Here is a 19,131-nt window from a genome sequence, read left to right on the forward strand (position 1 = left end):
AGAACAAGGGTACGTGTGTGCTATCATCTGCTCTGGTTTTCCTCAGTGCCTCAGTCCCACTGGTGTGATTTTGAAGGTGCAAAACTCTATTCTGTAGTGCCTGATGTCTTTGAATTGTTAACAGCAGGTAAGTATTAAGTCAGTATGCCATGGACAATTTAGACTCTTTGTTATGTTACTAAACCACTTGGCACTGACTTAAGTTTTCTATAAAGGGAATTTATAATAAAGATACAGTGTTACAAGGCAGGAAAGTGGCTGTGACTCAGGATGGACTTCAAAGCAGGACCTGACAAAGCCTCAGGATTCCTGTTTCTTTATAGCACTGTGTGCATGCTTCATACCTCTCTTTACTTTCAGAACAGTCCTCTACCTCTCTGAGAGGCCTGCAGTGTGTTGGGTGTTCTGGGAAAACATAGTATGGGTGAGAAAAACCATGTACCATTTTACATGGTTTTAGCAACAAACAGAGGTATAGGTTTTATTGAGAGCTTTATTATTTCATAGATGCTAAACAGCCTAACTTGTATTATTTTTATGAGAAAACCCCATACATACTGCAGCAACATTTTTTTACATTAAAATCCATATAACATAAAATTCACCAATTTAACCATTTTAAAATGTACAATTTGGTGTTGTTTTTTTTTTTTTTTTTTTTTAATATATTCACAGTGTTTTTCAACCATCACCATTATCTAATTCCAGAACATTTTTATCACCCCAAAAAGAAACCCTATATCTGTTAAGCAGTCACTCTCCATTCCTCCCTGTCCACAGTCTCTGGAAATCACTAATTTGCTTTCTGTCTCTATGAATTTGCTGTTGTGGACTTTTCACATAAACAGAGTCCTACAATTTGTGACATTTTGTATTTGACTTCTCTCACTTTATATTATAATGTTTTCAAGGTTCATCCACATTGTCGCATGTTTCAGTGCTTCATTCCTTTTTATGGCTTAATAATATTCCATTGTATAGATATACTACATTATGTTTATCCATTTATCACTTGATGGACATTTGGGTTATTTTCACTTTTTAGCCATTATGAATAATGCTGCTATGAATATCCCTGTACACATTTTTGTATGAACATAAGTTTTCAATTCCTAAGGAATGGAATTGCTGGGTCATATGGTAAATCTATGTTGAACTTTTTGATGAACTGCCAAATTTTTCTGTAGTGGCTGTACCATTTCATATTCCCACCAGGAATGTATGAGGAGTCCAATTCCCCACATCCTTACCAACACTGGTTATTTTGTATGTGTGTCAGAGTGTGTGTGTGTGTGTGTGTGTGTGTGTGTTTTGGTAGCCATTCTAATAAGTAAGAAGTGGTGTCTCATTGTGGTTTTGATTTACATTTCCCTAATAACCAAGAATATTGACTATCTTTCATGTGTTTATTGGTCATTTTTATATTTTCTTTGGAGAAATGTCTGTTCAAGTCCTTTGGCCATTTTTTAATTGGATTATTTGTCCCTTTGTTGTTGAGTTGTAAGAGTTGGTTATGTATTCTGAATATTAGACCCTTATCAGATACATGTTCGCAGACATTTTCTCCCAGTTTGTGAGCTGTCTTTTCATTTTCTTGATGGCGTCCTTTGAAGCATAAAAGTTTTTCAGTTTGATGAAGTTCAGTATAACTGCTTTTTCTTCAGCTGCTTGTACTTCTAGTATCGTAACTAAGAATCTGTTGCCAAATCCAGGGTCATGAAGGTTTACACTTTCATTTTCTCCTAAGAATTTTATAGTTTGAGCTCTTACATTTAGGTCTTAATTAATGCATTTTGAATTAATTTTTGCATATAGTGAAGTAGGGGTTGTTCTGGTTTGCTAATGCTGCCATTAGGCAAAACACCAGAAATGGATTGGCTTTTATAAAGGGGGTTTATTTGGTTGTAAGTTACAGTCTTAAGGCCATAAAATGTCCAAAGTAAAGCATCAACAATTGGGTACCTTCACCGGAGAAAGTCCACAGGCATCCGGAAAACCTGTTAGCTGGAAAGGCAAGTGGCTGGCATCTCCTTGCTCCCAGGTTGCATTTCAAAATGTCATTCTCCAAAATGTTGCTCTTGGGGCATTTTGTCCTTTCTTAGCTGCAGCAACTCTTCAAAATGTCACTCTCAGTTGCTCTGAGTTTCTTCTGTTTGTCAGCTTCTTATATGGCTCCAGTGATTTAATTCAGACCCACCCTGAATGGGTGGGGTAACACTTCCGTGGAAATTATCCAATCAGAGATCTTGCTCACAGTTGAATGAGTCACATCTCCATCGAAACACTCAATCAAAGAATTACTATCTAATCAACACTAATACATCTGCCCCCACAAGATTGCATCAAAGAACATTGTATTTTGGGAGACATAATACATCCAAACTGGCACAGGGGTCTAACCACATTCTTTTGCATGTGAATATCCAGTTATCCCAGCACCATTTGTTGAGGAGACTCTTCTTTCCCATTGAAGGTCTTGGCATGCTTGTCAAAAATCAACTGATGTGGAGGTTAATTTCTGGACTTTGATTGTATTCCATTTGTCTGTCTGTCTATCCTTAATGCCTATAGGTTATGATTACTGTAGCTTTATAGTAAATTTTGAAATCAGAAACTGTGAGTTCTCTAATTTTGCTCTTCTTTTTCAAGGTTTGTTTTTGCTATTAAATGTCCCTTGCAAATCCTTGTGAATTTTAGGATCAGCTTATCCATTTCTGGAAAAAAAAAAAAAAAAAAAAAAGGCCGTTGGAATTTTGATAGAGATTGCACCGAATCTGCAGACCACTGGGGAGTATTGCCATTATTAATGATATTAAGTTGTCTAATCCTTGCATGTAGGGTATTTTCCATTTCTTTAGTACTTCTTTAATTTCTTTCAGTGATGTTTTGTAGTTTTCAGGCTGGAAGTTCTATTTTTTATTCTAAGTGTTTTATTCACTTTGATGCCATTGTAAATGGAATTCTTTCCTAATTTTTGGATTAATTTCATTAATTTAATTTTTGCATTCTTAATTTCATTTCTAGTATATAGAAATACAACTGATTTTTGTATATTGATCTTATATCCTGTGACTTTCCTGAACTCATTTCTAATAGTTGATATGTATGTGTGTACTTATGGATTCTTTAGGATTTTCTGTATATAAGATGATGTCATCTGTGAAGAGAGATAGTTTTACTTCTTTCTGTCCAATCTGGATGCCTTTTATTTTCTTTGCTTGCCTAATTGCCCTGGCTAGAATCTCCAGTATAATATTCAGTGTAAATGGTGAGAACAGACATCCTTGTCTTGTTTCTAATTGACTGAATTAGTTTTATTGTTCTGGGTTTCCTGTTAAGGTCTGTGTTCCATTTCCAATTGGTGAGATAGAGGTCAAGGGTCACTGCCCCCTCCCCAGTGATACACAATTGTTTAAGTTGATTTATTAAAAATGACTTTCCTCTCCCAATTGAACTTATTTTGTACCTTTGTCAAAAAAATCAGTTGAACATATCTGACAAGACTTGTATCTACAATATGTAGGAACCATTAATATTTAACAGCCCATTAAAAGTGGGCAGAGGCAGGGCAAGATGGTGGCATACAGAGGTGTGGAATCTAGTTAGTCCTCTAGTGCAACTAGTAAATAGTCAGGAACAACTGGTAAATAGTCAGGAACAACTGTTGGGGGATATCTTTGATAGGACACACATTGTACACCAACCTGGAATGGATGGAATGGCTGAGATCAAAGCATAGACTGTAAGAAAAGCTCCCAAAACTGCAGAGCTGGCACCCCTCCCCAAATGGCATGGCAAGCTGAGTTGTAACACTTCCCTATGGAAAAAAGAGGCAAGCTACCAGGAGCAAGGGAAAGTAGCTCAATCAAACTCCATTTTGGTTTTAATTAACAAATTTGGACTACTTAATACAAGCTACAAGCACAGATAAACCTGGAGCAAGCAGGAAAGGAAACCTGAGGTCTCTCCCAGCAGAGAGAATGCAGGGGTGATGGAAAGTAAATAAAAACAGAGGCTTTTGGAGATGACTGAGCTCAGAATACTAGAAAACGGCTGTGTCCCAAGAGAGGGGAACAGAGAACTGGGTACCAACATTGCTCAACCAGTGAAATTGGGGATCGGGAGACTGGCTCTGAAAAGGGGCTTTCTCTCTTTTTCCTTTTTTTCCTTCCCATTCTAAGTAGCTCATTAGAGAAAGCCTTGGGCATTTTCACCTGTCAGTGCAGACCCAGGCAAGGGTGGACTTGAGAGAGAGAGACAAAGAAGGAATTCCAGTGTAGGAGATAACTCCCTAAAGGGTTTATCATCCCTAAGAAAAGGGGGATGGGACCCAGCTCAAGTGGCTGCCCTCCCTCAGAGAATTCAGACCCCATGGCCTGGGGGCAGCGGGGGGGGGGGGGCAGAAACAACTTAAGCTTGGCTTCTGACACCCTCGGACTCTGGCCAGGACAGGGTCTACTGAGAATTAAAGGGAACACACCTCTTTACACCAGTGGGGAGCTGCGGGCTGATAAGCACCACCTGCTGGACAGGATAGGAAAATCAGAGTCTAGAGGCCTCACAAGAAAGTCTGACCAACTGCTGGGTCTCATCCTCAGGGAAGCATGATACTGATTACACCTTCAGCCTGAGACCAGGGCCCCTCTGGTCTGGGAAAATCTGATTGGGGTAGTCAAAGAAACCAGATGCCTAGACAACAAAAACTTATGAGTCACATTAGGAAAACTGAAGATTTGGCCCAATCAAAGGAACAAACTTACACTTCAAATGAGATACAAGAGTTGAAACAACTAATTAGAGATCTTCAAACACATATGCTAAATCAATTAAAAAATCAAATCAATGAGTTGAGAGAAGATTTGGCAAAAGAGATGAAGGATATAAAGAAGACATTGGGCAAACATATGGAAGTACTTTGAAGTTTGAAAAAAAAATTGGTAGAATTTATGGAAATGAAAGGCACAATAGAAGAGACGAAAAACACAGTGGAGACGTACAACAGCAGATTTGAAAAGGCAGAAGAAAGGATTCAGGAACTAGAGGACAGGACATCTGAAATCCTACACACAAAAGAACAGACAAGGAAGAGAATAGAAAAATGTGAGCAGCATCTCAGGGAACAGAATGACAACATGAAGTGCAGAATATATGTGACATGGGTATCCCAGAACGAGAAGAGAAGGGAAAAGGTGCAGAAACAATAATGGAGCAAATAATCACCAAAAATTTCCCATCTCCTATGAAAGAAATAAAATTACAGATCCAAGAAGTGCAGCGTGCCCCAAACAGAATAGATCCAAATGAATGTATGCCAAGACACTTAATAATCATATTATCAAATGTCATAAACAAAGAGAGAATTGTGAAAGCAGTAAGAGAAAAGTGATCCATCACGTACAACGGAAGCTCGATAAGACCATGTACAGATTTCTCAGTAGAAACTGTGGAGGCAAGAAGGCAATGGTGTGATATATTTAAGATACTGAAACAGAAAAACTGCCAACCAAGAATTCTATATCCAGCAAAACTGTCCTTAAAAAATGAAGGAGAGTTTAAAATATTCTCAAACAGACACTGAGAGTGTTTGTGAACAAGATACCTGCTCTACAGGAAATACTAAAAGGAGCACTACAGGCAGATAGGAAAAGACAGGAAAAGGAGGTTTGGAATACAATATTGGGTGATGGTAACACATTGTAAGTACACTGAACAAAGATGACTGTGAGTATGGTTGAAAGAGGAAGGTTAGGGGCATGTAGGACACCAGAAGGAAAGATAGAAGATAAAGACTGGGACTGTATAACTTAATGAAACCTAAGGTGGTCAATGATTGTGATTAAATGTACACATATAAGACTGTTTTTAACATTTTTGAGCAACAAATACAATCATTGCAGATTAGAGTCTATAGTTAACAGTAGCATTGTAATATGCTTCCATTAATTGTAACAAAGGCAATATACCAAAGCTAAAGAGGGAGATTTAAGGGAGGGATATGGGATTCTTGTCATTGGTGGTATTGTCCGATTTTTTTTATTGTATTATATTTTAATTTTGTTTTTTTCTTTTGTTTTTTAGTCCACATTTTTTTTCCTTTTTTTCTTTTTTTGCCTCTTCCTTTTTATGGAAGAAATGGAAATTTCTTTTTATAGATATTGGTGGTATGTGCATAACTATGTGATTATACAGGGAACCATTTGATGGTTAGGATGGAATGTATGGTGTGTGAATAAAACCATCTAAAATAAACAGAGGGATACAAGTGCTGGAGAAAATGTGGAAAAGGGATGTACCTAATCACCACTGATGGGGAAGTAGAATGGTGCAGCCCATCTCGAGGGCAGTGTGTTGGTTCCACAGGAAGCTAAGCATGTGGTTGCCATATGGTCCTGCAACTCGATGATTGGGTATGTACTTGGAAGAACTGAAAAGAGGGACATGAGTAGACATTTGCCTAGTGGGGTTTATGGTGTCAGTATTCATGATTTGCAGTGGACGGAGGTGGCCAAAGGGTACATCGACTGATGAAAGGAATGGTGAACTGTGGTGGATACATACAATGGAATATTGAGCTGCTTCAAGAAGGAGTAAAGTAGTGAGGTGAATGGACATTGAGGACAGTATGTTGAGTGAAATAAACCAGAAATGAAAAGAAAAACATTTAATGCCTCTCTAATATGGACTAATTACAGTGTGCAAACTCTGAGAATTGAGTCTGAGAGCATAGGTTATCAGGAGAAGGCTTATTGTAAAGGTTCCTAGACTGTAAGCTCTTACAGCAATTACATCTATTCCTGAGTTGTAATGGCTATTTCTGTATTCTGAGATGCTGAGCTCATTGTGTATAACCTGGTTGGTCCCTGAAACTCTGGGTATCTGTATGACACCTAAGAATCAGAGCCAGAGTCCGGCAGCAATGAATGTCAGCATGACGCCATACAGCAACTGTTAAAGAGTCTGGAAAAAGAGATCAGACTTCAATTAGAGATATGAACGAAATGGCCTTGGTTAGGACTAAGGTAAATCAGACTAAAAGGTAAAGGATGATATTGACGGTGTTTTTAAAGTTTTAACTTCTGTGTAGACCAAAGGAAGAGATGTTTATTAGGTGCAAAATCTATATTTTTTATAACACACTATATAATTTAACTTGTATGGTCAGTTTATTCAAACATCATAATTACATGGAACATTGAACAGAAAGTGAAATCTGGTTGGTTTTTATAGGTTAGTGTGAAGCCCCAGGACATCCCAGAGTAATTTGGGCAGAGAATAAAAATGTGTTTGCAAAGCCCCCCTGAGGGACTAGGGGAAAATGTGGAAATATTAAATTTCCCCACCTGGGGAACTAATGAAATTCTCACAAGCATTGGGGGTACCAATTCAGAAGGCTGAGCCCTCAATCTTGGGGCTTGCCCTTATGAAGTTTCTTATTGCAAAAAAGAGGCTCAGCCTACTTATAATTGTGCCTAAGAGTCACCCCCAGAGAACCTCTTTTGTTGCTCAGATGTGACCTCTCTGTCTAAGCCAACTCTGCAGGTAAACTCACTGCCCTCTCCCCTGCATGGAACCTGACTCCCAGGGATGTAAATCTCCCTAGCTACATGGGACATGACTCGCAGGGATGAGCTTGGCCCTGGCATGGGATTGAGAAAGCCTTCTTGGACCAAAAGGGGGAAGAGAAATGAAACAAAATAAAGTTTCAGTGGCTGAGAGATGTCAAATAGAGTTGAGAGGTCATTTTGGAGTTTATTCTTATGCATTATATAGATATTCATTTTTAGTTTTTCGTGTATTGGAATAGCTGGAAGGAAATACTTGAAACTGTTAAACTGCAACCCAGTACCTTTATTCTTGAAGATGATTGTATAACTATATAGATTACACTGTGTGAACATGAGATTGTGAAAACTTTGTGGCTCCCACTTCCTTTATCCAGTGTGTGGACAGATGAATGAAAAAAAAATTTTTTTCATGAGGTCGTGAAACATATGACAACATGGATGAAGCTTGAAGACATAATGCTGCGTGAAATAAGCCAGATACAAAAGGAGAGTTCTTGTATGTCACCACTAATGTGCACTCTGTGAAAAATAATTGTCTTATATTGTAGAAAGTATGAGACCTAGAGATAGACAGCAGCTAGGGAAGAGGGGAATGATAATCTAATAAGAACAGACGAGATATTGAGGGTGACCTTAATGATATGGGAATACTCAGGTGTGACTATGGTTTGTTAATTTTCTTTTGGGTATGGTGGGAGTATACTGGAAGGACTGAAGTTATTTCAGGACATTTGTTTTTCCCATTGGTTTGCTTTATTTTGTTTGGAATTTTTTTTTGATAAATAATTTTAAAATTTAAAAAAATACATATATAATAGGGAGAGATGGGGGATGGGTGTTTTGGGTGTTCTTTTTTACTTTAACATTTTTTTCTTATTCTTTTTTGTGTGTGTTAATGAAAATGTTCACAAATTAATTATGGTGATGAATGCACAACTATATAATGGTACTGTGAACAACTGATTGTACACTGTGGATGATTGTATGGTATGTGAATGTGTCTCAATAAAATTGAATATAAAACAAGTAGATAGAAGATTTGAATAAACACTTCTTGAAAGAAGATACATGAACATCCAAAAGACACATGAAAAGTGGTCAATATCACTGGCCATTGGAAAATGCAAATTAAAACCACAATGAATTACCATTTCACACCTAATAGAATAAATAAAATCAAAAGTACTGGCATATTATTAATAAAAATAAATGTCTTTCTAAAACAAAAAGTATTGGCAAATGTGGAATATCTGGGACCCTTAAACTTTGCTAAGAAAATGGAAAATGATACAGTTTGGTAGTTTTTTTTTTTTATTTTATTTTGAAATAAATTCAAAGTTATAGGAACAGTTGCAAAAACAATACAAACCCCATACACAGAACTCCAGCATACCCTGGCCCCCTCCCCCGATACCCCGATCCACCAACTTTAACATCCTGTCACACCACCATTTCTTTCTTTCCCTCCCTCCCTATCATCCATCATCTATTGCTGTCTTCTGAACATATGAGAGCAAGCTGCACACATCCTTGAACAAACATTATAATTCACATATACAATTCCCATGAACAAGAACATTCTTTTATGCAATCCCATTAAGCGCAGCTAAGAAGTTCAAGAAATTCAACATTGATACAAAGCTTACATATATATTTTCTTTTTTTTTTTTTTTCTTATGTCTCAACTGTGTCCCTTTGAGCCTCTTGTCCTCCATCCTCAGATCCCATCCAGGATCATCCTTGGCATTCAATTGTCATCTGTTTACACTTTTTTTTTTTCTTCAATTGTGGAAACATACATTGAGCCTAAATCTTCCCATTCCACTCCCTCCCTAGCATTCCATTAGTGGGATTCATCACATTTAGAATGTTGTAATATATTGTAATGCTATCACCTTCCCACCTTCAATTACTAGAAATTTCCCTTCACCTCAAACAGAAACCCTACACTCATTTCTTAACTCCCCATTGCCCCTTCCCCCACTTCTCATAACTCGTACTCTACTTTTCATCTCTATGGTCATATTCTCTGATAATTTCTTTGTGTTTACTGTGGGGCTTAAATTTAACCTCTTAAATCCATAACAATCTTGTTTTTCTTTGATACCGACTTAACTTCAATAGGACATGTAAATTATGTTCCTATACTCCTCCATTCCCCCACCTTTTTATAGTTCTTGTCAAAAATTACATATTTTACATTGAGTCCAAAACCACTAATTTGTCATTAGAGTTTGTGTATTTTACATCATGTAGGAAGTGAATAGTGAAGTTACAATTCAAAAATTATTGACTTCTATTTGTATTCCATTGTCAGAGAATGTGCTTTGAAAATATTCAATTTTTTTTTTTTTTTTTTTTTTTAATTTATAGAGGCTTGTTTTATGTCCCAGCATATGGTCTATTCTGGAGGAAGATCCGTGATCACTAGAGAAAAATGTGTGTCCTGATGATTTGGGATGTAAGGTTCTATATATGTCAGTTAAAATTCTCTATATCTCTCTCTCCTTTCTTTGTTTCTCTTTCAGTAGGGCTTTCTTTATTATCTGAGTAGGGCAGGTCTTTTATTGACAAACTCTCTCAGCATTTGTTTGTCTGTGAACAATTTAAGCTCTCCCTCAAATTTGAAGGAGAGTTTTGCTGGATAAAGTATTCTTGGTTGGAAATTTTTCTCTCTCAGAATTTTAAATATGTCATGCCACTGCCTTCTTGCCTTCATGGTGGCCACTGAATAGTCACTACTTAGTCTTATGTTGTTTCCTTTGTATGTGGTAAATTGCTTTTCTCTTGCTGTTTTCAGAACTTGCTCCTTCTCTTCAGTATTTGAGAGTCTGATGAGAATATGTCTTGGAGTGGGTTTATTTGGATTTATTCTATTTGGAGTTTGCTGGGCATTTATGCTTTGTATATTTATATTGTGTAGAAGGTTTGGGAAGTTTTCCCCAACTATTTCTTTGAATATTCTTTCTAGACCTTTACCCTTCTCTTCCCCTTCTGGGACACCAGTGAGTCTTAAATTTGGACATTTTATTTTATCTACTGTATCCCTGAGATCCATTTTGATTTTTTCTATTTTTTCTTCCATTCTTTCTTTTGTTCTTTCATTTTCTGTGCTGTGGTCCTCTAGGACACTGAGTCATTGTTCAACTTCCTCTAATCTTGTATTATGAGTATCCAGAGTCTTTTTAATCTGGCCAACAGTTTCTTTTATTTCCATAAGATCTTCTGTTTTTTTATTTACTCTTGCAATTTCTTCTTTATGCTCTTCTAGGGTCTTCTTCATGTCCTCTATATCCTGTGTCATGTTCTCATTCTTTGATTGTAGTCCTTTGATTAATTGTGCCAAGTACTGTGTCTCTTCTGATATTTTGATTTGGGTGTTTGGGATTGGGTTCTCCGTATCGTCTGGTTTTATCATATGCTTTAAGATTTTCTGTTGTTTTTGGCCTCTTGGCATTTGCTTAGCTTGATAGGGTTCTTTCAAGTTGTAAAAAATACAACTTGTGGGGCGTGTGTCTTGGTGGTTAGGGAGGCAAGGCAGCTTTAATAATCAAACCTCCCAGGTGTTCCCGGAGATTCAAGGCTTTTGCAAGAGTCTAAGCCTTCATTTCAGTTTTGCCCCAGATTTTCTCTGCCGCTGACCCACAAGTCGCCAGCATTGACCTAGTGTCCCTGGGTTTTCCGAGCAGGCCCCCCTTCTCAGTTGTGATCTTCCAGGACATCTGCTGAGGGAAGGCTGTGCTATGTCACAAGTGTGCGCCGTCCCTCAAGGGAAGTCCCAGGCTGCCAGACCATGCAGGGGCACTCCCAGCCTGATGCGAAGATGGCTGAATGGGGCGTCTCAATCCCCCACTTTTCACACAGCTCTGCCTTCCCAGCTCCATGGCTCTGGGCTGTGAGTATAGCCCCGGGTAGGAGTGTCTCCAGCCCGCCAGGGAGCCGGCTGTGAGCAGCACAATTTCTTTCTCTTTTTGGCTCTCCCCTCTGCCCCCTTGGCCGTGAGGGAATCAGCAGCAGTCTATCCTCCACGCCAGACACCGAGAGGTTGGCATAGCCCGCTCCTGCCGTGCTTCCCTGCGCAGTTCTCACTGTCGTAACTGCAGCCGCTCCTGGGTTTTTGTTGTTGTTGTTGTTTTTAAAAAAGGACTAGTCCGTCTCCAAACGCCAAACCCTGGTTTCCCCACACCATAGCGTGGCAGCAGGGCTTTCAGCTGGCTTACTTATTCGTTTCAGAGTGCAGACTCCGGGTATCACCAAGTACACAGTCCCTGTGGTTTCAGCAGACCTTGTCCAGCTGGTGCATCGCTGAAACTGGTGTTCTGGGTTACTTTCTGGTTTTTATCTAGTATTTTTCATGGAGGTGTTTGTTTGCCCTGTCTCACCTAGCCGCCATCTTAGGTTCTCTGGTAGTTTCTTAAAAAGTTAAACATGAACCTCCCATTTAACCCAGCCATTTCAATCCTAGTTATCTCCCTGAGAAATGAAAATATATGGGCACTCAAAACCTTGTATTCAGATATTCATAGTCACATTATTCATAGTAGCCAAAGTATGGGGAGTAGGACTGAAGTATCCTTTAACTTGTGAATCAGTAAATTAAAATGTGCTATGCTCATATGATGGATTACTACTAATAAGGAAGTAAATATTAATACATACCAACAACATGAATGAATTTAAAAAGCATTAAAGTAAGTTGAAGTAAATAGACTCAAAGACAATATAATGTATAATTCCATTTATACGAAATTTTAGAAGAGGCAAAACTAACTGAAATCAGATCAGTGGTTGCCTGGTGCTAGGGTAGTGGTGGAGTTTGACCACAACGAGGTAGTAGGGAACCTTTAAAGGATGATGACAATGTTCTAAAACTTAATTTGGGGTGTGTGTGGGGGGGAGGGTGGGGTAATAACCATATGCATTCACCAAAATTCAGCAAACAACCTATTTTCTGAACATTTGAGTATTTCAACGTAGAAAGTTAAAAAAAGTTCAGTGTACTAAATACACTTAAAATAGGTGAATTGTATTACATATAACTTATGCTTCACTAAAGCTATCAAAATGTGTTAGGATATATATGTGTGGTATTCTCTATTCTGTTCTGTTGATCCATATATCTCTCTTTACTGCAATAACAGACTATATTGATTACAGTAGCTCTATATTTAGGCCTTGAAATGAGATTGGTGATTGTTTTTTAAAGATTTTCTTGGCTCTTCTAGATTCTTCCCATTTCCACATTAAATTTAGATGCATCTTTTCTAATTTTGCAAAATAGCATACTGAAATTTGGCATAGATTGTGTTGAATTTATGTAACAACTTCTGGAAAACATATTTTAACAACATTGAGTGTTTCACTCCATGAATATGACATATCTCTGTTTAGCAGGTATTCCTTAATGTCTTTCAGCATTATTTTATAGCTTTCAGTATAGAATTCTTTCACATCTTTTATTAAATTTATAATTAGTTTGATTTAAATGCTATTATAAACGGTATTTTTTAATTTTCCAATGATTTGTTGCAATATTTGCAAATGAAATAAATTTTAAATAGACCATATTTTTCTTCTATTTATTTATTTTAAGCACTTGTAGGTTAACAGAAATATGAAAAAAGTACAGAGTTCTCATATACCTCTACCCCACACACATAGTTTTCCCTATTAATAACATTTTCATTAGTGTTGTATATTTTTTATAATTGATGAAACAATATTATTATAATTATACTATTTACTATAGTCCATATTTCAAATCAGAGCTCATTCTTTGTGTTGTACAGTTCTGTGGTTTACATGTTTTATTTTTATTCTGGTAACCTATATATAACCGAAAATTTCCCATCTTAACCACTTTCAAACTTACAATTTATTGATGTTAATTACGTTCAGAATGTTATGTTATCTTCACCACCATCCATGACCAAAATGTTCAACACCCCAAGCAGTATCTTTTTACCTATTAAGCAATAATTCCACATTCCCCTCCCTTCCGCTCACCCCCATTCCCCTGGTAACCTATAATGAATTTGCATATTCTAGTTATTTCATGAAACTGAAATCATACAATATTTGTCCTTTTGTCTGGCTTATTTCCCTCAACATGGTGTCTTTAAGATACATCCACATGGTAGAAAGCATCAGAACCTGATTCCATTTTTTATCTGAATAATAGTCCCTTGTATGCGTATATCACATTTTGTTTATCCATTCATCCACTGATAGATACTTGCATTGCATGAATAATGCTACTATGACCATTGGTGTACAAATAGGTGTTAGAATCCCTGCTTTTGGTTCTTTTGGGTATTCACTCAGAAGCAGGATTGCCAAATCATATGATAGTTCTGTTTAATTTATTGAGGTACTGCCAAATTGTCTTCCATAGCAGCTGCACCATTTTATGTTTTGAACACTTGAAATTTCCAATTTCTCCACATTCTCTTCAACACATAATTTTGTGTCTTTTTTTGTTTGTTTTTTTTAATAGCCATCCTAGTATGCATGAAGTTGTATCTCCTTGTGCTTTTGACTTAGATTTCTCAGGTGAGCGGTGATGTTGAGCATCTTCCCATATGTTTATTGACCATTGTATATCTTCCTTGTAGAAATGTGTTTTTGAGTCCTTTACCTGTTTTTAAATTGGGTTATCTTTTGCTGTTGAGTTGTAGGAGTTCTTTATATGTTCTGGATATTAAACCTTACCAGATATGTGGTTTCCAAATATTTCCTCCCAATGTATAGCTTGTCATTTGATTTTCATGATAAAGTCTTTTGATGCAAAAAGCGTTTAGCTTTGATGAGGTCCCATTTCTCTATTTTTTTCTTTTGTTACTTGTGCCTTTGGTGTATATTCTAGGAAACCAGTGCCTAACACAAGGCCCTGGAGATCCATCCTTACATTTTCTTTTAAGAGTTTTATTGTTCTGGCTCTTATATTTAGGCCTTTGATCCACTTTCAGTTGATCTTTGTATTTGGTGTGAGGTAGGGGTCCACCTTCATTCTTTTGCAGATAGAGATCCAATTTTCCCAGTACCATTTATTGAAGAGACTATTCTTTCCACATTGAGTGAACTCTGCTCCCTTGTCAAAAATCTGTTGGACATAAATGTGAGGATTGATTTCTAGCTCTCAATTTTATTCTATTGGTGTATTGAGCCAGTACATTCTCTTTTGATCACTGTGGCTTTGTAATAAGTTTTAAGATCAGGAAATGCGAGCCCTCCAATTTTGTCTTCTTTTTCAAGAAGTCTTTGGTTTTGAGGGGCCCCTTACCTTACATATAACTTTGATGATTGCCTTTTCCTCTTTTGTGAAGAAGGATTTTAGGATTTTGATTGGAATTGCATTGAATCCACAGATCACTTTGGGTAGAACTGACATCCTACAATATTTAGACTTCTGATCCCTGAACATAGAATATCCGTCAATTTATTTAGGTCTTCTTTGATTTCTTTTGGCAATATTTATGGGGTTTTATTATACATGTCCTTTACATCCTTGGTTAGATTTATTCCTAGATATTTCATTCTTTTAGTTGTTACTGTAAATGGGATATTTTTCTTGATTTCCTCTTCCAATTGTTCATTACTAATGAAGAGAAACACTACTGATTTTGGGGTGTTGATCTTGTACCCTGCCACTTTGCTGAATGCATTTATTAGCTCTAGGAGCTTTGTTATGGATTTTTCAGGATTTTCTGTATATAGTATCATGTCATCTGAAAATAGGGTAAGTTTTACTTCTTCCTTTCCAACCTAGATGCCTTTTATTTATTTTTCTTGCTTAATTGCTCTGGCAAGAACTTGCAGTAAAATGTTGAATGTCTTTTCTGAGCCTTGTCTTGTTTGGGGCTTGTGCTTTCTAGAGGCCTTAGGAGTTCCCCTGTTTGTAGGAGTTTGAATGCCCTCTCTAATTCTCAGGAAGCAGACCTCTCCCTCCCCTGGGTGTTCCACTACAGTACTTAAAGCTGGCTGCCCTCTTCTATAGTTTACTTACACTGCTTTCCTTGTCTCAAGCTGCTTTTGCTTCTAGGGCAAATTCTGGGAGGGGGGCCTGCCAAAGTGGACATTCCCAATTCAATCTTTCCCAGCAGGAAAAAGGCCAGGGACTCACAAAGGGAGCACTAGCCAGCTCCAGACTGCACTGGGAACAGGATGAGGGAGGTGCCAGGTAGGGCACCAGGAGCTTCTTCCAGAGCTGCTCAAAGCTGCACTTTCTTTTTTTTTTTTTTTTTTTTTTTTTTTTTTTTTTTTTTTTTATTAAATTCAGTTTTATTGAAATACATTCACACACCATACAATCATCCATGGTATACAATCCACTGTCCACAGTATGATAACATAGTTATGCGTTCATCACCGCAGTCTATCTGTGAACATTTTCCTTACCTCAGAAAGAACCAGAACAAGAATAGAAAATAAAAGTGAAAAAAAACACCCAAATCATCCCCCCATCCCACCCCATTTGTCCTTTAGTTTTTATCCCCATTCCTCCACTCATCCATACACTAGATAAAGGGGGTGTGATCCACAAGGTCTTCACAATCACACTGTCACCCCTTGTAATCTACATTATTATATAATTGTCTTCAGGAGTCCAGACTGCTGGGTTGGAGTTTGGTAGTTTCAGGTATTTACTTCCAGCTATTCCAATACATTAAAGCCTAAGAGGTGTTATCTATATAGTGCATAAGAATGTCCACCAGAGTGACCTCTCGACTCCATTTGGAATCTCTCAGCCACTGAAACTATTTCGTCTCATTTTGCATCCCCTTTTTGGCAAGAAGATACTCTCAGTCCCACGATGCCGGGTCCACATTCATCCCCGGGAGTCATACTCTGCGTTGCCAGGGAGATTTACACCCCTGGGAGTTGGGTCCCACGTAGAGGGGAGGGCAAAAGCTGCACTTTCTTGACTCAGCCCCTCCCCAGCAATATAGCCCTTCACCTGTCCTTCACAGCTCCGAGGAAGCATAACATTATTGTCTCTTTTACTGCATTTGTTTGGGGCAGATTTAGAACAGTGGCTACCCTGACAACCAGGTCCCCAGCCCTCTGAAGTAACTAGTCAAAAGCCCACTCTTCTGCCCCAATCCTGGGGAACTAGATTTTTATGTCCCTCTCTGGAACCAGCAAGCTACACCAAGGACCAGACCCCACTGCTGCCTGCTGCAACAGAGGGGCATGGCAACAATAGCTGCCACATGGAGAGAATAATTCACTAGTATTTTCTGCTTTACCAGCCTCTTCCTTCTACTCTTTCCTGGGTGATGTACAGGGACCTACTGGACTCCAGCGTTTCAAAACAGTTGATTCCAACAGTTCCTGCCTGTTTAATAGTTGTTCTGGTGGAAGAACTGATTCCTGGAGCTTCCTACTCCACCATCTTCCCACAGTTCCCTCTGAAGAAACTTTTTGAGATGATGGAAATGTTTTATTTCTTGGTGATGGTGGTGGTTACATAACTATATATGTTTCTTTAAAAACGTCAGACTATGCACCTAAAAAGTGTGGCTTTTACTGCTTGTAATAATAAACAACCATGCCCCCCTCCCCAACAAAAAAGGAGCAGACAGAAAAACAACATGAAAGCTTTTGGAAATTTTAAGGTGATAACAGAAATGGTAAGGATTGGGACTATAAAATTGAGGAAGTGTACCTGAAAGTAGTACAGGTATAAAAGATAAAAAATAGGAGAATAATTATATATAAGGCTGTACCATCTCAATAAAAGAAGTCCCAGTTCTAGAAAGAACAGAGAAAATGGAAGAGAGGAAATCATCAACATTGACAAAAACTTCCAAAAATTGAAGTGCATGAGTTTACGAATTGTCAGGAATCATTTAGTCCCCAACCAGTGAATGGAAATAGACTGACATTAAAGCAATGGAATTTAGAATTAAGAATAAAGAAGATTTTAAGCTTCTAGAGAGGAACAAGGTCACAAATAAAGGATCAGGGGCAAAATGGCATCAAACTTCTCAGCAGTAACACTGAAAATAGAAAGGAGCAAGCCCTCCTCACCCACGCACCCTGACATTGACTTAACCTGTGATTTGGTAATATAGTAAGAGTTGAGAAGTACTACTGTGGGTTTTTCAAGGAATACATGGAACAAGCAGTTTTAGGTGAATCAATTTCTAGATCTTCACTTTTATAATATGCTCTTTTAGAGGTGGGCTCAGGTTTTGTGGTATTTGAAGCTTTTTACAGTTCTAGATGCCTCTTTTAAGGAAAGGAAAACAACAGATTTTCAAATGCAAAAGTAGATATGGGGCCTTTGCAGGGGTCCATAAAAATGAGGATTCCTGAAGCTTAGTCATCCTCTTCCTAAATTTGATCTTCCTCAGAACCCAGCTGGGTATCCTGTTGGTTCTCTTTTTCTCAATGACACTTTCTTAACTGCTGTCCTCTCCTTTTGCAGAAGAACATACCTCTCAATTACTCATGACCTTTTGAGATGCATTGCCCTTAGATGTACATACCACTAAAATACAACAAAGAAACATTGATAATATTGGTGATGTGGAGAGAAAGTGAATTGTTCTAATGACACTTTGCAAGTCAGCTGGTTTACATTTCTTTGCTTTCAGCAAAATTGAAGGAACTAATTGAATTATCAGCTGACAGATCATTAAAAATAATTTTTTGATGATGGATTTCTCTGATTTTGGCATGTAATTCAGAAGGAATTCAGTGAATCAAGTGACATTTCTAATAAAAAAAAACTCCTTACACTGACATCTACTTATTTATGTGATCAAAGATTCTCAGAAATTGCCTCTGCAAAAGTGAAAAATAAGAAGAGAATTCATGCGGAACACTGTCTCATTATAGCAAAAATAAATATTCTTTCAGGAATATGAAGAAAACCCCCAAATTCCTTTCTTCTCATTAAGAGATTCATTTCCAATAAAACTTTTTACTTTTATATTGAACAATTATCAATATTAATAATTATAATTTTGATCTATTGCATTCTAATTGTAATAATTTAGAAAAAATATACTTAGTGTCATGAAAATTTTTAAAAATAAAATTTGATTAGTGTAATATGATGAAGTCATTATATTGGGGTAAAATTGGAGGAAAGTTAGAGTTCAAGGAGAGAAAAGAATGGTGTAAATTTTTGATCAAGAACTTGTTCATTTGCTTGAAGTGGATGAAGGTACATTTCAATATATGGTGGTATGCAGACTTTTTAAAATACAAATAAAAGAGGAATATTAAAAGTTTATTTTTAAATCTCTATAATACAGGAAAACTAGGTATTTTATATGGCTGCTTTAAAATGTGTATGGGTGTACACAGTTTTAAATCTTTCTTTTTGAGAATGTATGTACAATGTCCTAACAAACAGATGAGCAAAGTTGCTGATGCCAGGAGGTAGGGGGCAGAACTGAGTTGGTTTTGTACTGTTGCGGGAATGGCTTTTTACTAATCCATGAAAAGTGATTAAGTGGAGGAGCTTTTATGAATGTAATGGAGGTATTGACGAAAATGTTGTAATGTTCTTTTTGGTAAAAACCGCAATCAATTTTCAGTTAATATGTGCACA

At 37.4% G+C, this 19,131-nt stretch overlaps 1 protein-coding gene across 1 annotated transcript in view; it reads left to right on the forward strand.

Moving 5' to 3' along the window:
• ERICH1 (glutamate rich 1) overlaps positions 1-19,131 on the forward strand; it is a 137,033-nt gene that overhangs the window by 37,953 nt on the left and 79,949 nt on the right. The gene's annotated exons all lie outside the window — the stretch shown is intronic.

The sequence above is a fragment of the Choloepus didactylus genome, chromosome 20 (genome assembly GCF_015220235.1).
Source record: "Choloepus didactylus isolate mChoDid1 chromosome 20, mChoDid1.pri, whole genome shotgun sequence".
Lineage (NCBI taxonomy): Eukaryota > Metazoa > Chordata > Mammalia > Pilosa > Megalonychidae > Choloepus > Choloepus didactylus.